We start from the raw sequence: 18,707 nt of genomic DNA on the forward strand, positions 1-18,707 counted from the left end.
CATCAGTGGGATGACCTAATAATGTCCATCACAGATAAGATTTATGGAGATGTAAGAGTTCTCCAACTACACATTATTACCTACATTCAACTATTACTTTCTTTCATTTACTATCTCTCCCTATCAGCTGCTTGGCATGGTCATAGGCAAGACTGATATATTGGATATATTTGTAAGGGAAAGATTATTTCAGAAAACTTGCTAAAGGATGGGAAGTGCGAAAGCTATCTATTGTTGTAAAATGCTGGCATTATGATTTGAGAGTTAAATCTCTCTGGTGTGGGCAACAAAAGGATATTTGTCAAATACTAAAAACACATTTTTATGGTTATAGAGATGAAAGACCTGGTCACCCCCTTACATTAGATACTAAGAATCCATGGATGACAACACTTAAGTTCTAGAACTTGGGGCTGACATTCTGAGAGTTTATGACACCTTCAGAATTTTAAACACCATCATTGAAGAAGAGCTTTAAATGACATCTTTCAGTGGACTGCTAGGGACTATGTCCTCATTTGTTCTTCCTGTAAAGAATTTCTGTCGTTGCTTTTCTGCTACTCAAGTCAGTAAGAATATAATTCCCTATATTAGAAATAAAAAGGGGGCTGGGGATTTAGTTCAGTGGTAGAGCACTTACCTAGGAAGCGCAAGGACCTGGGTTCAGTCCCTAGCTCCGAAAAAAAAAAAGATCCAAAAAAAAAAAAAAGAAATAAAAAGATCTTCCAGTGAAATATACAATAAGCAGATATCACAGTTATTTATTCATAAATAAGAGAAATGGCAGGGTTATAAACCTGGTTTAAGTGTCTTCAGTATATTTTATTTCTGTGTGTTTTAGAGTTTGCTATATTACAGGAACATAAACAATTCATTGTGAGATTTTGTTCCTGTCTAAGACCTCTCTCTTCTCACACAAATCTATAGTTTAGCAATAAACTTCAGGGATCCTGGATTTTAATAGATTGCAAGTAAAAGTAACATTAGGTTATAAATTAAAACTCCTTTCTAAGGGTCATATATTCATATTTTAAATCATTGCTCATTACAGATAATTAAAGCTCACAATCTGTAAGGCAGCAATTATAATAAATAAATATTAAAAGTTTTAAAGTTATAACCATAGAACTTAAGTTTTAAAAATAAAATTGACACACAGCATAAGATTCTGAAGCAGCAAACTGAAGAAACATCAACAAGATGTTTTTAAATTGAAACATTTTCTAATAGGATTTATTATTTCTTTTCAAAGAGTAAATGATTCCAGACAAAAATATTGCTGTGTATTTTAGAATCTGTCATGGTCACAGCTATTTTTTTTAAAAAGATAGGTTTTGATGACAATAAATTTAAAAATTTTAAAAATCAGCCATAGTATTGCTGTGTCTGAAGAATTTTCTGGCCTTAGGTTCATCAGGGATGTGTGTGAGCTCATGATCACTGACCAAATAATTCTCTGTGTTAGAAGTTTGGGACTTGCAACATCCAAAGACTGTGGAACTTCAAAATGGCTGCCCCATTAATTTCGAGATTTTATGGGATAATATTAACTTGAGTTAAAAAAAATCTATAAATCGTAATATTTATAGGGTTGTTGAAAAACAGCTTACATGCACTTGCATGCAAATTTGCTATAAATAATGCTAATCCACTTGGAGTACCAATTTTCCAAAGATTTAATTTGTCTGATAGAGAAGTGGTTAGGATGCATGCATTCTTTCTAAGAGTTTCTTATTTTAGAGGAGAGCATTTGAAATGCTTTGTTGTCAGATATTTCAGTGTAGTCATTCTTTCAACAAATGTTTAGTTCCTACGAAATCCAAGAAATTTATCATGCAGATGAGTTTATTTATCAACACGGCTACGACTGCAAATTCACTCCCTGACAAGTACTGTTTAAGGACCATGATCTAGCATACTACATACACATCAGATATAGCTGGCTTGTATTCTGATGCTAATTAGGTTCCCCAAAAATGTTTGCAGTGTCCCTCCCCAAGTTGGTTCTGCTTGGTTAATAAAGATGTCAACAGTCAATTGGTGGACAGGGAGACAGAGGCAGGAGTTTAGGATTCCTAAGGAAGGGACCAAAGATAAGGAAGGAGAGGAAGAGAGAGTCATGATGCCAGGGAAGAAAGACACTGTGCCTGTAAAAGGTGCTGCAGGGCAAGGAACATAGACACCAAGAGGAGCGGGGGAGTGGAGGGGGAAGGCAGTGCCAAGAGGGCTCCCTGACTGGGTCTAGGGCAGCACAGATGAAATATAGATTTTATAAGTAATAATGTGGGAATAACGGAGAGTGGATCAGCCACGTGGAGTTTAGGAAGTGGGCCAGCCATTGAGCAGTTTAAGGCATATAAAGGTATAAACGCTGGGTTTGTGAGTGTGCATGTGTATGTGCGTGTGCGTGTGCATTTCATTAGGGAACCCAGAACATTGGGGTGGGTAACAGGGAATGTGTGCTGTGACCACTGCCACCTGGATCTATTTGAGTAGAGATAATTGGATTCAACTATAACCAGAGAAGCATTTTTGGTCTTTTCCACACTACTTGCATTCTATATACACTAAGAAAAATGCTGCTGTTGCTGCTGCTATAGTTGTATATAAATCCTGTTTTAGATGAGGATGAAATCCTGGAAAGGTGCTATATAGAGTGCCTGCTTTCATTTTTGACATTCGATTGCTAGCAGTTTGCATAAGGAGCCATCTCCACTTCGACTCAATACCTGAGTCAAGCTGATGTGAAAACCTGGATGTCCCTCACTTTGGCACAGACAGGAGGTTAAAGTCATGCACATCATTTTCTAAGCCACTGAACAAGAAGATGCACATGAACCTCATTGCCATAATGAAGACCAGTGCCAGTCTCTTTTGTACTTTTGCACATGCTTTTTAAGATATTGCTTATCAAATTTGTGCTGTTCTCTTTAGAAAACTTTATTACACTGGGCTTCATGTCTTCTTCGTCTCGTGTGTGTGTGTGTGTGTGTGTGTGTGTGTGTGTGTAAATATAGTTAGTTTCAATATGAGAATAAAATTTTGGTGTAGCAGGATACTACTCCGCAGATTGAACTGACTCTCTGGAGGGAGAAAATGTATTTTGTGGGAGAATTGTGGCAGAAAGTCTCACCAAAAAAGAAGCAATTAACGGAAACCTGAGAATTAGGTAGTGAGTCCTGTGGTCCTTATGGAGGAGGATACTGCATGAACAGAGCCAGGTTGTGAAAATACCTAAAGATAATTGGATGCAGTGAACTCAACCATCAGTGAGAGAACTAGGATGAGCTTTCTGGAGATGAAAAACTGAGGAACTCAAGACTATAAACAACCAGAGGAATAGCAGTGGAAGGAGTGGATGAGGCAAGATCTCCTGGATCACTTTTAGTAGTTATCTTGGGGTTTTACTGCTGTGGACAGACACCATGACCAAGGCAACTCTCCATTCATAGCATAATAAAAAGTACATTTAGTCCAACTTCCAAAGCTCCCTTAGTCTATAGCAGTCTCAACAATGTTAAAAGTCCAGATCTTAAGGTCTCTACTGAGATTCATCTAATCACTTAACTGTAATCCCCAAAGCAAGGCAGGAACAAGCAGTAATGCATCCAAGCAATGAGGTTCATGTGCATCCATGTCTGATGTCAAAGTGGTCTTCAGATTTCCAACTCCTTTTTCATCTTTATTGACTGCAACAAACTTCTTTCTCCTGGGCTGGTTCCACTCCCTATCAGCAGATAGCCCACAGCTTTGGCATCTTGAATATCATGGGGTGTCCAAGGCAACTTCAATGTTGCAGCTTCCTGTTCCAATGTCTGGGATCCACACATGATATTCTGGGTTCCTCCAAAGGGCTTGTGTCATGCTCCAGCTCTTCTCTCTGTAACACTTTATACTCTGGTTGACTCCACTCCACTGCTGCTAGTGGTGATCATCCCATTGAACTGGCATCTCCAACACACTGGGGTGTTCTGCTGCAGCTAAGCTTCACCAATAGCCTCTCATAGACTCTCTTCATGGTGCTAAGCCTTAACTTCTTTGCATGTCTTGGGTCATCAACTGCAGCTGAGGCTGCACCTTCACCAATGGCCTTCTCTGGCCTCTCACGGAGCCAAGCCTCAGCTGCTCTTCAGAACTCCTTCATCCCTTCAAAACCTGGGTGATTCTTAAACATTACCAATTTCAGCTGCAGGATAAGGTACAACCTTGACTATCTCTGGAACAGCTTCTTTATGCTCCCGGAAAGCACTCGTCTCAGATTTTTTTTCTCAATGTTGCTGGTCTCTTCTTAGTTATTGCTAATTTCTTAGCCCCAGCTAACTAGCATCAATTGTACCAATAGTCCACTCTGTTCTTGACTTTAAAGCCAGAGCCACATAGCCAAAGCTTCAGAGTTCTGCTGCTTGCTGGGGTAGAACATGCCCCCTCCTATTTTATTACATTATCACCACCTTTGTTTACCAACTCCTTCACTGCCTAAGCTTGGCTTTCCTGGAACTTGTCCTGTAGACTGATCTTAAACTCAAAGATCTCCATGGCTCTGTCTCCTGTTAATGCTGGGATTAAAGGCACCTACCACCTTGCTAGTACTTAAGCTTTTTTTCACCTAGAATCTGCTCTGCTCAAGGCTGGCCTTGAACTTAGAGAACTGCTTGCCTTTGCCTCCTTGGATTAAAGGCTTGTTCTGCCAAACCTGGACCCAAACTTTGCTGGGTGGAATCTTGTTTCAAGTTCACCATTCCCTCAATTCCTTAATTCAATTTAATACCCTTGAACACAGGATTCAGCTCCATTTCACTTCCTGTAGCCCCTTTAATATATATATATATATATATATATATATATATATATATATATATATATATATAATTTCACAGCTTGCTATGCCTGTTTAAAATGTTCTTCATGAAGGGCCCAAGTGAGGATGCCTCAGTTCCACTTGGAAGGGAGAAGAAAGCAACAAGAAGTGGGAAGGGAGGGAAGGAAGGGGAAGGGAAAGGAGAGGGGGTGGGGTAGAGGGGAACTTGATCTGGTATTGGGTGGGGGATAAGAAATGAAGTCCTGAGGGCCAGCAGAAACAATGGAAACAGGTTACTTCGGGAGGAAGGAGGTTGGGAGGACCCTCTAGAATATACCAGAGTCATGGGAAGTGAGAGACTCTTAGGATTCAAAGTGTGTATGTGTGTGTGGGGGGGGGGCTAGATGAAAGGTCCTACAGGGGGAGAGTGAACTTATTGAATCCACCCCCAGCAGAAAGACAGGGCATCAAGTGAGGGATGGGATTGCTATCCCACAGTCAAAGCTCTGACCCATAATTCTTCCTGTCTGAAAGAAATGCAGGGATGGAAATGGAGAAGAGCCTAAGAAAAGAAGGTCCAGTGACAGGTCCAAAGTGGATTCCAGTTCAAGGTGAGGCACCAAGACCTGACACCATTACTGAAGCTATGGGGCATTCACATAAAGGGACATAACATGACTGCCCTCCAAAAGACCCAAAAACCAGCTGAAAGAGTCAGATGCAGATATGTGTGTCCAAGCAATGAGCAGAAGCTACTGACTTTCTTGTTGAATTAGGGAAAAGCTGGAGGAAGCTAAGGAAGAGGGTGACCCTGTAGGATGACTAGCAGTCTCAACCTGGACCCCAGAGATTTCTTAGACACTGGATCACCAACCAGGCAACATACAGCAGCTGAGATGAGACCTCCAACACATATACAGCAGAGGAATTATGGATCTGGGTTCAGTCAGAGAAGATGCACCTAATCCTCAAGAGACTGGAGGCCTGAGGAAGTTTTGAGGTTTGATGGAGTGGGGACATCCTTGTGGGGATGTGGAGATGGGGGAAAGGAGAGTGCAGGGTGACAGGAAGGAGGTATAGGATGTGGATCCCTGGCAGGGGTGGGGTGGGAGAAGAATAAAGTCTGGAGTGTATAAATAAATAAATAAATAAATAAATAAATAAATAAATAAATAAAATTAAAAAAATGTTCTTCATGAGACTTAACCAGAGAACAAAGTCTATGATTGGCATTTCTGAGAGTTCCTTTGTCAATACAATTAATTGGAGTCTTTCCACCTTAGCCTCAGACAAACTCTTCAGAGAAGGGCAAATACTATCTATGTTCTTCATCAAAATACTACAAAAACATTTTCTACACCACATAATGATGTTATTCTCCAATGAAACCTCCCTCGGCCAAGTCTGCACAGTTCAAATCACTCACAGCAACAAAGTCTTTCATATTCTCACTAGGATGGCCCACTTAAAACACATCCCATGTCTTTGCAAATCCAAAGTCCCTAAATCCACATTCTTCCAAACAAAAACATGGGCAGGCCTATCACAGCAGTACTCCAATTCCTGGTACCAACTTCTGTCTTAGTTAGGGTTTTGCTGCTATGAACAGACGCCATACCCAAGGCAACTCCTATAAAAAAGAACATTTAGTTGGTTCTGTCTTACAGGTTCAGAGATTCAGTCCAGTATCCTCAGGGTGGGAACATGTCAGCATGATGGCAGGCATGGTACAGGTAGAGCTGAGAGTTTTCTGTCTCCATCTGAAGGCTGCTTTGAGGAGACTCTCTTCCAGGCAGCTAGGTTGAGGGTATTTAAGCCCACACTCACAGTGACACATCTCCTCTAATAAGGCTACACCTCCTAATGTAGCCACTCCCTGGGGCAAGCATATATAAACCACCACAATAGTTATTGTTTTTTTTTCTCTGAGACAAAGATTTAGAGAACATTTGAGAAAACCGAAGTTGCTACCTTTCCAAATATTGTTATTTTCTCTGTTGTTAATTTTGGAGCTAGGAAAGTTGTGCGTGCTTCTGTGTGAGCACAGGGACTTTGGATAGAACTGACAACAAATAAGTGCACATGAGGATGGATGTACTAATGAGGGTTCTCTAGAGTAACAGAATTTATAGAATGAATCTTTATATAAGTTGAAAAAGTATATTAGAATGAGTTTACAGGCTAATTCAACAATGGCTGGCTATGAATTGGAAGTGATTTTAACCTTTAGCTACTGAAGTCAAGGACAATGAATATGTTTTCTGTCTTCATGGCTGATCTGGTCATTAGACCTATAGCAAGTGCTATTAAATATCTGGGGGCTGTAATTACCTGGATTATATCATTGTCCTTGGGGAATTTTTTCTCCTCTTATAAAGAGTACACATCTCCCTGTTGGTTGCATTCCATTACACAATGTGATTGGGCTTTCAATTATCGACTCTTTGCTAAAGTCCACACTAGTTGCCTCATCCTGATAATTTGTAGTGATGTTCTGGAATTAGACAGATTTTTGGACAATTTCTGAAGATTTACATGTATCCAACTGGGCTGCATATTCTAAAATGGTAAATTTTATAATGCAGATTATATCACAAAAGAAGTTATCCTGTATGTTAGAAGATAGAAGCATCTTACATGGACCCTTTTCCTGCTGATCATCCTAACAGGCAAGGTTCTGGTCAGCATGATGCATGTCTCGAGTTTTATGAGCACTTGGGAATCACCAGGACAGTGCTGAATGATGACCGTCATCCTATTCAATAGTAGTGCTTGCTGCTCTCTTCTTTCCTCTACACTCAGGGTCATAAAGAGCTAATAGGTGTTTTACATCATCTCTATAGCAGAGTGGAAATGTGATTTACTACTTTTGACCTCATCATAGAATAATGAGTGCCCAACTTAAATACCTGTCTAAAATTGATGTATGGCCTTCCCATAATGTCCTCTTGAATGTGATGACACTCTTTTGTTACTAAGCTGAAATCAGAATAATGTTTTAAGATAACTTATTTAAGATTACACATCAATTGTAGAGCTCAAGCCACAGAGATCTTTGTACCCTCTTTTTCGTGTGTTTCAGTAAGCTGTTTCTTGTCTGTTTTATTACCATTGAGAGAAAAAAAAAACAATCCCCGGGATATTTCAAGGTAGTTACTGACAAATTGAAGTCGCAAACTCCTCATCCATCAGCAGGTTCATGCACGGGTTCTTGTTTGCTTTGTGTCTCAGGGGACAATAAGAAGCACAGCCTTGTGGGTACTTAACTCAAGCTGACTGTCAATCTGTTTCTCTTAGTTGCCCATGTTATCAAATTTATAAATTGTCTATCTTTCAGTCATCTGCAGCCTCACTTTGATCCTGCTGCTGAGGCAGGCTAAAGCTCACCTTCACCCTGGACCTGCTCATGATACGCAGATGAGAATAGCAGCACATGCCAGAGTTCCCCTGCCATACTTTCTTAACTTAAAGTTACACGGAAAAATGATTTCATGTTTAACACCAGGCTCTCACAGCAATAACCTTGCTTCAGTCTAAAGTGAGTAAGCATTTGGATAATTCAACATTGGTTTCTCATTTTACCAAATATCATATTTACTATTCTGTAGTTTCAAAAACCTTGTTGTAAGACATTATCTGTAGCCTTGAAATTAATAGTGACATTGAGCTTATTTTGACTTAAAAGTTGTTTTGGGAAAAGTATTTTATTGTATTCTAGGAATAATCTTCATTATCCTTCGCAACATCTTTATTTTAATTTCTTTCCACCCTCCTTGATAGATGCATGCATCTTATATGATGTTATGGACATTTCCTTCCAACTTTTCTTATAATCCATGCCCCCAGTCAGTCCTTTTTATTTCTGAATTCTTTCTTTCTTTCTTTCCTTTTTTTGGAGACAGTATATTCATTTGTTATATGGGGTAAAAAGAAAAAAATGGTATTGTAGCAGAATTAAACATTCAGAGACTTTTTAAACCACCCTGATGGGCTGAGCCTGCACCCATTGACTGCTAATTGAGAAAATGCTTTACAGCTGGATCTTAAGGAGGCATTTTTCCTTTTCTTTTTCATTTTAATTATATTTCATCTTTTCTTTTTACAGTCCAGTCATAAACATACACATCAACCCACTTCTCCAAAGTAATCTTTCTTTCTTTCTCTATTGCTCCTGCTCTTTGACCCTGGTAGAGTAGCCATGTATATTGAATGCTTAATAGCATGCACTGTACAATGCACACAATTATATCGAGCATTCAAGAGTAAAGTCTCCAAATTAACTTTTCTTTCAAATTTTGTATTCATTTTTACACTCCAGATTTTATTCCCCTCTCAGTCCACCCTCTGACTGTTCCACATCCCATACCTCCTCCCTGTCCTCCCCCCCCGATTTCTAAGGCTTATCTCTAAAATATTTATCTTCTAGCTCATAATATCCCCTTCAAAGTTACATTTTATATTAAGAGAAGTAGCACATGCACAGCTTTTGCATGAATAAGGGAATGGCGTAAGTGGCAGCATCCATTGACTAACTGAGCCTGACCTCTGTTCTTCCTGTTGGTAACTATGGATACAGATTAATACTTCTCAGACCTTCTACAACATAACCCCATCATTCATGATCCTCTTAACCTCTTGCCTCTAAAAGTTCGTATGTGTTTGTGTGTGTGTGTGTATGTGTGTGTGTGTGTGAGAGAGAGAGAGAGAGAGAGAGAGAGACAGAGAGAGAGAGAGAGAGAGAGAGAGAGAGAGAGAGAGAAGGGCTGTCAATTTGACCCACACTTCAGTTTTGTCTTAGTGTCAATGACGCAGAGAACTTTAACATCAGATGATGGAAAAACCAATCCCCTGCCCACTCTTCACATCTTCCTTTTTGCCTCTCTTAAAACCAGAATGGAGTCATACCTTCCCTATCTGACCATTCTACATTCCTTTCTGTGAACTACTTTCACAGAGACTTACTCAGAAATACCCTCTTATATTTTTGTGGAATTTGGTGTTTCTCTCAATTCAGTCCCATGCTTAAGAATTCAGTTCTCCTCCTGGCCCGCCCTCAGACAGTTCCTCATCCCATTTTTGCTCACCCTGACCCCACCAATGACTGGACTGTAAAAAGAAAAGGTTAAGGATAATTAAAAAGAAAAAGGAAGAAAAGTGCCTCCTTGAGATCCAGCTGTAAAGCATTTTCTCAATTAGCAATCAATGGGGGCAGGCTTAGCTCATCATGGATGGTGCCATACCTGGACTGGTAATCCTGGTTTCTATAAGAAAGCACCTTTCCATGGCTTCTGCATCAACCCTTGTTTCCAGGATTCTGTCCTGTGTTCCTTTCTATCCTGACTTCCTTTGGTGATGAAAAGCAATATGGAAATGTAAGCCAAATAAATTCTATCCTCCCTCAGTGCCCCCAAAAGAATTCAGTTCTCCTCACCACAGTTTGAATAACAGTTCTTTGAGAAGCTGCACTGGCTTTGTTAAGCTGATGCTAGAGCTTAAATTCTTATGGCAGCAACAGGAAAGAGAAATTAGAAATAAAACATGAGAGCGTTAGGACAATAAAAAGTGCACAAGAAGTCTAGATAGGAGTTCAGGAGGCTTGCCTGAACTCTGCTCTGTTAATATGCTGGATGTCCAGTAGAAGTCAGTGCTAACTACTCATCTAGTCTAGGGCTCCAAGAAGCCCTAGTAGAGTTAATCCTATTAAATCTCACATGACAAGCTCCTTTTTCATTTTAATAATGTTTTACTTATTCTCTGAGAATTTTATGTAGATGTAGACTGGACTGCAATTATACTCACTCTTTATTTCCCCTCTGACTCTCCTAAGGCCCCCATTGCAAGCATGCCCCCCAACACTAAAACAGGCTTATTGCATCCATCAGACATCAATCAGGAGACAGTCAAGTTCAAAACCTTTACCTCAAAAAATACTAGAAATTTCCCACCAAAGACCGGGAAGACAGAGAAAATGATTTTTGAACCCACAAACGACAACCACAACAAAACATGAGAGTAAAGTAATTTTTATATTTAAAACATAAACCAGTGTTTAAAATAGGTTATATAAACATTTATGTAGCACTAAATATGATTTCTACAATTTTTTCTTAAACCACGTGTTTGAAAGTAGAAAAGTTGGCTGTAATTGAGCACACTGCAGTGTGTTGTTAATGCAGCCCTGTCTAGCATTGAGCAGTTTTTCCGTCATGACTAAGGTTGTAAAGTTTATAGAGGAGATTGCTAGCTCTTCACTGTGTTTCCGGAGACTATCCTAAGTATTTATTATTATTATTTTATTGTTTTTCAAGACAAGGATTCATTTTGTAGCCTTGACTGTCCAGGAACTTACTCTGTAGACCAGACTAGCCTTGAACTCAGAGAGATTCACCTGACTTGCCCTCCAAATGCTAGGATTAAAGGGTGGTACCACTGCTGGCCTCCAAAGTATATATTTTTAAATATTTCCTATGAGGTAGTATAATTTCTCTGAATTTTACAGATAAGAAAATGTCCCAGAAAGAATAAAGATGGCACTCAAGGCTACAAAGAAAGTAGCTGGTAGGACTGGAACTGAGTTCACAGATCCTATCCGTGAACCCAGGAGCTCTGTATCATGGTAAGCTATCTCTTGGATGCCAATCATGTCACCTGCTCTGCTGTCATGAAAATCTTGCAAATTTGATATTGTCAATCCTCAAAACAAGTCCTAGAGTCAGTAGTATCATAGAGATTGATATCGTTAGATGTTGTTTCATAGTATATTGATTTTTTTCCACTTAAGATGTTCATTCTCACATTATATGTTACTAAAAATAAGAGATGGAAATGTTAACAGCATAATATGAAACATAGGAGTTGAACTCTGAGCTGCTTAGTAAGTGTCTCAGGTTAGGAGATCAATTGTATGAACCAGAGTGCTTCAATTCATGTTATCCTATTTTACTTAACAATGACTCTAACACAACAAGAGTAGGGAACCATGCAACTCAAATATGACAAAAAGAAGCCACTCTATGCATCTTAGTGCATAAATGTGCTGTGATTTTAGCCCTTCGGTGGAGATAGTAGAGCACATCCCCTGTGAATATGGGGCTACTCTGTCATAATTCAGGTTTCTGGTTTGCATTCTTTTGCTTTTAGATTTCTGCTTAACAAATACCATGAAATTAGCATCTCAAATGGTTATACATTTATTATCTCAGAGTTTTGTAGGGCACAAGTCGAGGATGCCTCAGATGGGTTCTTGATTAGGTTCTTATAAGGTCAGAATAAATAAAAGTTGGCAGGATGAATGTTTTAAGAGCTGCAGGTTCTTAGGAAAGACTGTGCTTATAAGATCATTCATGTCACTGTTAGAACTTAGTCTCTGCAGCCATATGTTTGCCTTGTCTATTTTCTTAGAGGCTGTCAAGTGAAGTGTCCTTCTCAGGCCACTTACTGTCCTTTGCACATGTCTCTTACCATCTCAGAGATTACAGACAGTGTCTGGGTTCATTCCTGTGCTTCTGGTCTTTCCTTTTTCCTCAAGTCAGAGGAATCCCTGCCTTTAAAAGACTCATAAGTCATGTGAGGTTACCTAGTTCCAGCTGTGGGTTTGACACCAGGAGCTGAGGTCAGAAAAGCTCTCCTAACTGCCACCAGACACAGGATTTCCAATCTAGGACCAGGCAGAATGTGAGCCAAGTAGGTTGGGGAAATTGAGACATGGGCTTACTTCACTGATTAAATGAAGCAGAGCAGTGAGACTGCACTTAGTGTGACCATTAAAAAGGAAATTCATCAATTCTTGCCTGGGGGCTTATCAAAATGAATGACCCACTTTTTTTAATTCAGTCAGGAATTCACTCTTAATTCAGGACGGCTGAACTCTCTCTAAGTGAACTCTGTTAAAATTTCTTAGACATGTCAAAAAAGCTTTTGCTGGGCATTTAATTCTGGTTGCTTCTTGTTTTTAAACATCCATCCCTTTTATTAACTTGAAATTGAAATATGCATCTTCTTAAACCCAATTAATGGGGAAAAAACCTGGTAGAAAGTCATGACTCAAAAGAGATTTAGACAGAAATGGTTTCAACTACTTTTTTTCCTTAAATTCTAATGAGGTGACTGACATACATCACCATTTTTAAAGGGCCACCAAGTCAAAAACCCTAAGTTACAAGAGATGCTTGTCTGAAAGGGAGGGCAGCTCAACATATCTGTTTCCTCAAACAGATGTGTTTTTCTCATACTTGTATGATAGCTCTTTGTCTCTGAGAAATGAAAAGCCCCAAGACACTGGTAACTTTTTAGACAGCAGCCTCTGTAGCACACAGGAAATAGGACCTAACCAGTTTAAATAATCAAACTATGTTTATAAATCTTCTTTATACACCACATTTTTTTCTTTTGATCTAGATTCTTGTGCCTGTACCTAATTGCCTAGTTGGTCTCCCATAGCTACTGTAAGGAGTCAGTGACTAAGGATATGTGCTTAGCTTAAGCAGTAAGGCTTTTATTTGAAGCACTCTTACTACCTAATGACTTCTCACAAGAGCTCTTGGGCAGTTCAATTACCCAAACAGGGTGGTGCCACCTGACAATTGCCTTGAAAAAGTCTGGACTGAACACTACTACATGACGTTGACCTTAGCTTTACTCTATCCTAGGTGATCTTAATGTTTTTCTTACTCTTCCTATGCCCACTTTCCTTTTGTCTTTCCTTACTTCACCTTCAAATAAATTGTGTGCATGTACCTTCACACTCAGTTAATGATAATTTATGTATGTAGTTAGCTCATATTCTGTCTTGTCAGGTGATCGAGGTTCCTTGTGCACATTCTTAAGTGTATAGAAAACATTTAGGAAATACTACATTGTCCTAAAAGAGCTTAGGATTATATGTGTACACTATATGTACTGTTGATCTAACATGAATATGTTAAATGTTGTCCTAAACCAGGATTCCAATGCCAAAAGCAATCTTTATCACCCATGTAAGATACTAGACTTAAATTAAATTAATAACTGTGTTCATGCTATAGCTTTTGCTGTCAGGTTTTGTTAACCTTCATAACATTTTGCTCAAGACAAACAAGTAAAAAGCAGAAATTTGGGGAAACAGTGCCGAGGTTCCTCTCAGCCTATTTGATCTTTGGACAGGGTCCTCTCAGCATTTCTGGTCTTTAAACAGCTTATCCAGTGGCCCTGAGACTGACTTTTCGTTTCCTTTAGCACTCTGGAAACTAGTAATTACATTTTTCCCTGCTCCTTTGAGGTGTTAATTTTCTCTCAGCCTCTTGTCAGTTTTACAACCCAGGAAATGTTTCTCTCAAGGACTTAGAAGCTATGTCTTCAGAATATAATTATTCAGAAAGATAGTGTCTCCAGTGGCCAGTCTCCAGGGAGAGCAGGGTTCTAAAGTGCCACTTAGCAGACAGATGGCCTAATCAAGCTGACCTTCTTTCCCACAGAACCCTTATGTTACTTTCATATTAGATCCTTAAGTTCTTAAAAGCTCTCTACTTTATAGTGTATATTTGGAAAATATTGGTGTGTGTGTGTGTGTGTGTGTGTGTGTCTGTGTGTGTGTTTGTGTGTGTGCATGGTGTTCATATACATATGCATATATGCTGATTGCCTGATTAGGACTTCACTGATAAGTACATGTTGGAATGGTGCAGACCCAGAGTCTGATTAGCTTACCTTGGGCTATTTTTGGGGTCCTGAACAATCATTTCTTGCCCATCACTATGTTGGACCTAACATCCTATGACTAATAGAATAAAACCTTTTGGGGTCTATTAACTTAATGGACCACTAGATTCTAGCCACCCAAAAAGTTAAGAATGTCATCAGATAGCATCTAAACTACAGAATAGATTCCCCCTTCTTGCTGTAGCCCCCTTATTTGATGTACCCACCAATGTATGTATTAGGCAGATTGATTTACAATTCCTTTTGTTCTGTTACAATAAAACTCCACTGGAACATTCTATTTTGGGAGGCTTACATGTATGTTCCCAAGCCATGTCTATTCACATTTGCTCTAAAACAAGACTTGCCTTCTATTCCTTTGACATATAAGTTGTCTATTTTGATGACAGTATAAAAATACTAATGAAAACTGTTATTTTATATGCAAGGTAAAATAATAAAATAGCTTTCTTATCTTTTATTAATACAGATTTGTGAAAAACTTTCATTAATAGTCTTGGTCAATATTTAATAATTGTGAATAAAAATGTTTCTTCCCTGTTTATTTGATCCATAACACTTGTGTCCTTGACAATTGTAAATGTTAAATAACAACTCTGCTTTAAGGGGATAAGAAAAACGTGTGTATTCTGTAGCAGATGGCTTGGTATAATGAACTTGAGAGAATCTATATGACAAGTTCTGCCATGGAAAGGGTTACATGAACTTCTATATACACAGAGCAAAGAAAGCTAAAAACAACACGTGTAGTAAAGGAATCAACAAAGGCATTAGCTTGGCATTGGGATTCAGTTGTTATTGCATTTTTAAAGTTGAGGTTTATGAAGGCTTACAATCTTCTAAGCTTAGTGAAACAGCCTGAAAAAAAGTGTATTATGGCAGACAAAATTTTGGAATCACGTGTTATCAATAACCTTAATATACAACAAAATAATTTTACATCTCAACTTGTAACACTCCATCTTTCTAGGATTGTAGTATTTTAATCAAGCAAAGTTATGGAGTCTGCAGGAATTCTGATAAAAGTGCAACTTCCTTAGAGAACTTAAGACAGAACATTCAAAGCAAGTGAATTATGTTTCCCAAGCATACCTGGTTGTTTGGAGTCAAAACTGGTATTTAAAGCCTTACTCATTTATTTTGTAGCAAACCTCTCAATGATACATTCTGTCTGTACACACATTCCCCTAAAGGAAGAACAAAAAAAATGAATTGAAAAAAAATATGAGAGGTAGGAAGAATTCTTGTTAAAAATGGAGGAAGAGAAATTTATAAACTCACTTTACCTATGAAATACAGCAAGAATATATTGAAAAGTGTCCCAAGTCTAGCATGAGATGAAGGAAAGAGTGCCTTCTACCTCCATAGTCAGATTTCCCTGGTAACAAGTGTCAGACTGCGAAGGCTCTGATTGATGTGGAAGGAAACAAGTTACATTGCAGTAGTTTTATGCATGACAATAGAAAGCATAAAATTCATGGGTCAAGGACAAAAATAAGTTTCTAAAGCAGTAGTAATATATAAAAAGTTGTACTGATTTCTTGGGGTCTTGTTTGCCAATATTAGGACAGACTATCTCTATCTCTAAGATACATAGATAAATGAGTATATATACAAGACTATCTCTATCTCTAAGATACACAGATATATGTATATATATATATATATATATATATATATATATATATATATATATATATATATATATATATACAAGAGAAGCTATGAGGCAAGAGAACCCAAAGCATTCTTGACAGCAAGTAGGTATGCATGACTCTGGTCTTAGTCCTTCAGTAAGATGTCATTGTTAATGGGATATAACCAAAGATTTCTTTGAATTCTAAGATACAGAGTTTATGTCTCTCAATGAATTTAAAAAAGAAATTTAGGAAAAATGAAAGAAGTATGGAGAATGAGAAACATGTGGAGAGCAGGTCATCAGATAGTTATTGAGTTTGGAAGGGACAGATAAGAACAAGACCTATTTGGGAATACTGATACAAAAATTCTTTCTGATTTTCCAGTTTCCTTTCATTAGTATGTGGTCTCTATCAAATCTGTAAAGGCTGACTCAGTCTTCCTTCAAATAGCAATCCACCATTGGTCAAAACAAAGAAAACAACTGATATGTGGTACCCAACGCCAGCTGATACATCTACAATACAACTCAACATCTAAGACTTCCAACATTATGGCAGAGGGAAAGAAAGAAAGAATGTAACAGTCAGAGGACCAGGACATCTGCTCCAAGAAATGTACATCCATCAACTCTCAACAATATGGTCATCTAGATAATAACTGAATACCAGTGGACAATCCAAGGTAAATGAGGGGAAATCTCACAAGGCTCTACTCCTAGACGAAGAGGTATAAAAAATTAAAGGCTTCCAAGAGAAGGAGAATCAATCTTTTCTAGGAATGGTACCCCTAAAGGGTTGTTTAGTCTCAAATTTTCAAACCTAATCTATAGACACATGAGCAAACTAAATGGATTCATCAGGCTATTTGTATGTGTGTGTGGGTTGCTCTCTGTGTGTAGCAATAATAGTTCAAAAGGAAGAGAGTGAGTGGAAGGGAGAATGGGAGAGCAGTTAGAGATAACACACACACACACACACACACACACACACTACTTGTGTGCAAGATTCTAAAAAAATTTTTAAGAAGTCTTTTAATTAAAAAAAGGCCTCTGAAAAGTAAGTGTCCATCAATACAATGTCTTGGGCTTTTATTAATCTCCTGATTTTTGTAACAGATTTCTGTATTTTCTTCTTCTTTGTTTCTCTAAGAAACTAAGCTTACTTTATCCTAATTTACTTACAAGTGAAAATATCACATAGCAGGCTTAAGAAGGCATTCAAACACTCATGTAGTCCAAAATTCTCTGTGAATATACAGTTAGAATGGGTTTTCCAGGGCAATACAACTTTACTTGGGTTTTACATACCTGTTATCCGTGATGTATTTATTTTCTGTGTTTCTGGGTACTTCAGTATCCCCCAAATTCAATTCATATGTTCATAGTTGATCAGTGTTGTAGGATGTCATGCAGGTACAAGATAAAATGAGGCCTGTCATTGGACGAGAAGAAAGGATGGGCAGGAGAAAAGTTTTTGACAGAGGAGAAGACTGGAGCAAGTCAGAGGAAGCAGTGGAGAGAACATGGAGACTGATGTTGAGATTCCTCTCTGCATACTTACAGGTTCTTATGAATATTCTTAAGGGATGGATGTGTACAGGGCTTTGTATGTCTAGGTTGGCAATTATATCTTATCAATTAGATCAGAGGTTATTTTGTTGTGTGTACTTTCATGTGACGATTTAAGTTCAAGAGAGTATGTAGTGGCTGGAGACACTAGGCTGCCATGGAAATTGGGATTTATATTATTGACATGGTGGCAACATGCCTTGGGAACTAGATGGGTAGACATTGTTGCCAGGCTCAGAGAGAAGCCATTGGCAATGTGATATGGGGTGGAACAGAGCGGGTGAGAGGCTTTGCTGACTGAGATGAAGATATCTACCAGATATCTTGGGGCACTACGGTGCTGGAACTAGTGTGGGATAAACGACAACATTTTTTTTGTAATTTTACAGCAACAGTATATTTACTCCTTTGTTACTTTCCTTTTTCTTTGCTGGATGTCGCCATACCACAGTCAGAGTAATAATTTTCAACCTTATGTCAAATCATATTTCTTCATTGAAAATTATTTACTAGATTCTATTTATGATCATCAAGAAAACTGACTCCTTCGTATGTAAGCCAAGCACACCAAGCCTCTATCTTGTGTACTGGGTGCTATTTCACTTAACTGGACTTCTATCTTTGAGTATGTAGATTATTAAGAGTTCAGCTGCAAAAGTTTTTCTTTCCCTTTCCTTGGCATTTGGAATCATCAAAGTGACTATATAGTTTTACATTTTTCCATATGTTTATACTATTTATCACCACATACAATTATTTGACCTTGCCTTTAAAATTAACTATCTCCATGTTAGAATCATTACAGCCCTTTAAAGATGATTTTTAAAAAAAAGTCTTTAGGTATACTTTTGTTTGTAACTAAAAGAATTCCTAACATTAGGGAATATTTGGTGAAACAGTTTGGGAAAATATGACCCTTAACCCTGCCAAGAATGAGGAGTTTCTATAATAGTCTATTCTATGACTCTTCAATCTAAGTGAAGCCTCATTGTTATGTAACACATT

At 38.3% G+C, this 18,707-nt stretch overlaps 1 long non-coding RNA gene across 8 annotated transcripts; it reads left to right on the forward strand.

Moving 5' to 3' along the window:
- Positions 1-442: 442 nt before the first annotated feature.
- Positions 443-17,782, forward strand: LOC148006662 (uncharacterized). 8 transcript variants are annotated; one of them, XR_015671217.1, is made up of 7 exons: positions 465-565; positions 5,341-5,409; positions 5,575-5,798; positions 7,384-7,467; positions 8,136-8,336; positions 16,519-16,816; positions 17,519-17,776. It is a non-coding gene; the product is annotated as an uncharacterized LOC148006662 (long non-coding RNA). The 8 variants fall into 8 exon arrangements; XR_015671215.1 differs by lacking the exon at positions 5,575-5,798 and having other exon boundaries at positions 443-565; positions 17,519-17,777; XR_015671210.1 differs by lacking the exon at positions 17,519-17,776 and having other exon boundaries at positions 453-569; positions 5,333-5,409; positions 16,519-16,880.
- The last annotated feature ends 925 nt before the right edge of the window (positions 17,783-18,707 follow it).

This window comes from Rattus norvegicus, chromosome 2 (genome assembly GCF_021556685.1).
Source record: "Rattus norvegicus strain SHRSP/BbbUtx chromosome 2, alternate assembly SHRSP_T2T, whole genome shotgun sequence".
Taxonomy (NCBI): Eukaryota; Metazoa; Chordata; class Mammalia; order Rodentia; family Muridae; genus Rattus; species Rattus norvegicus.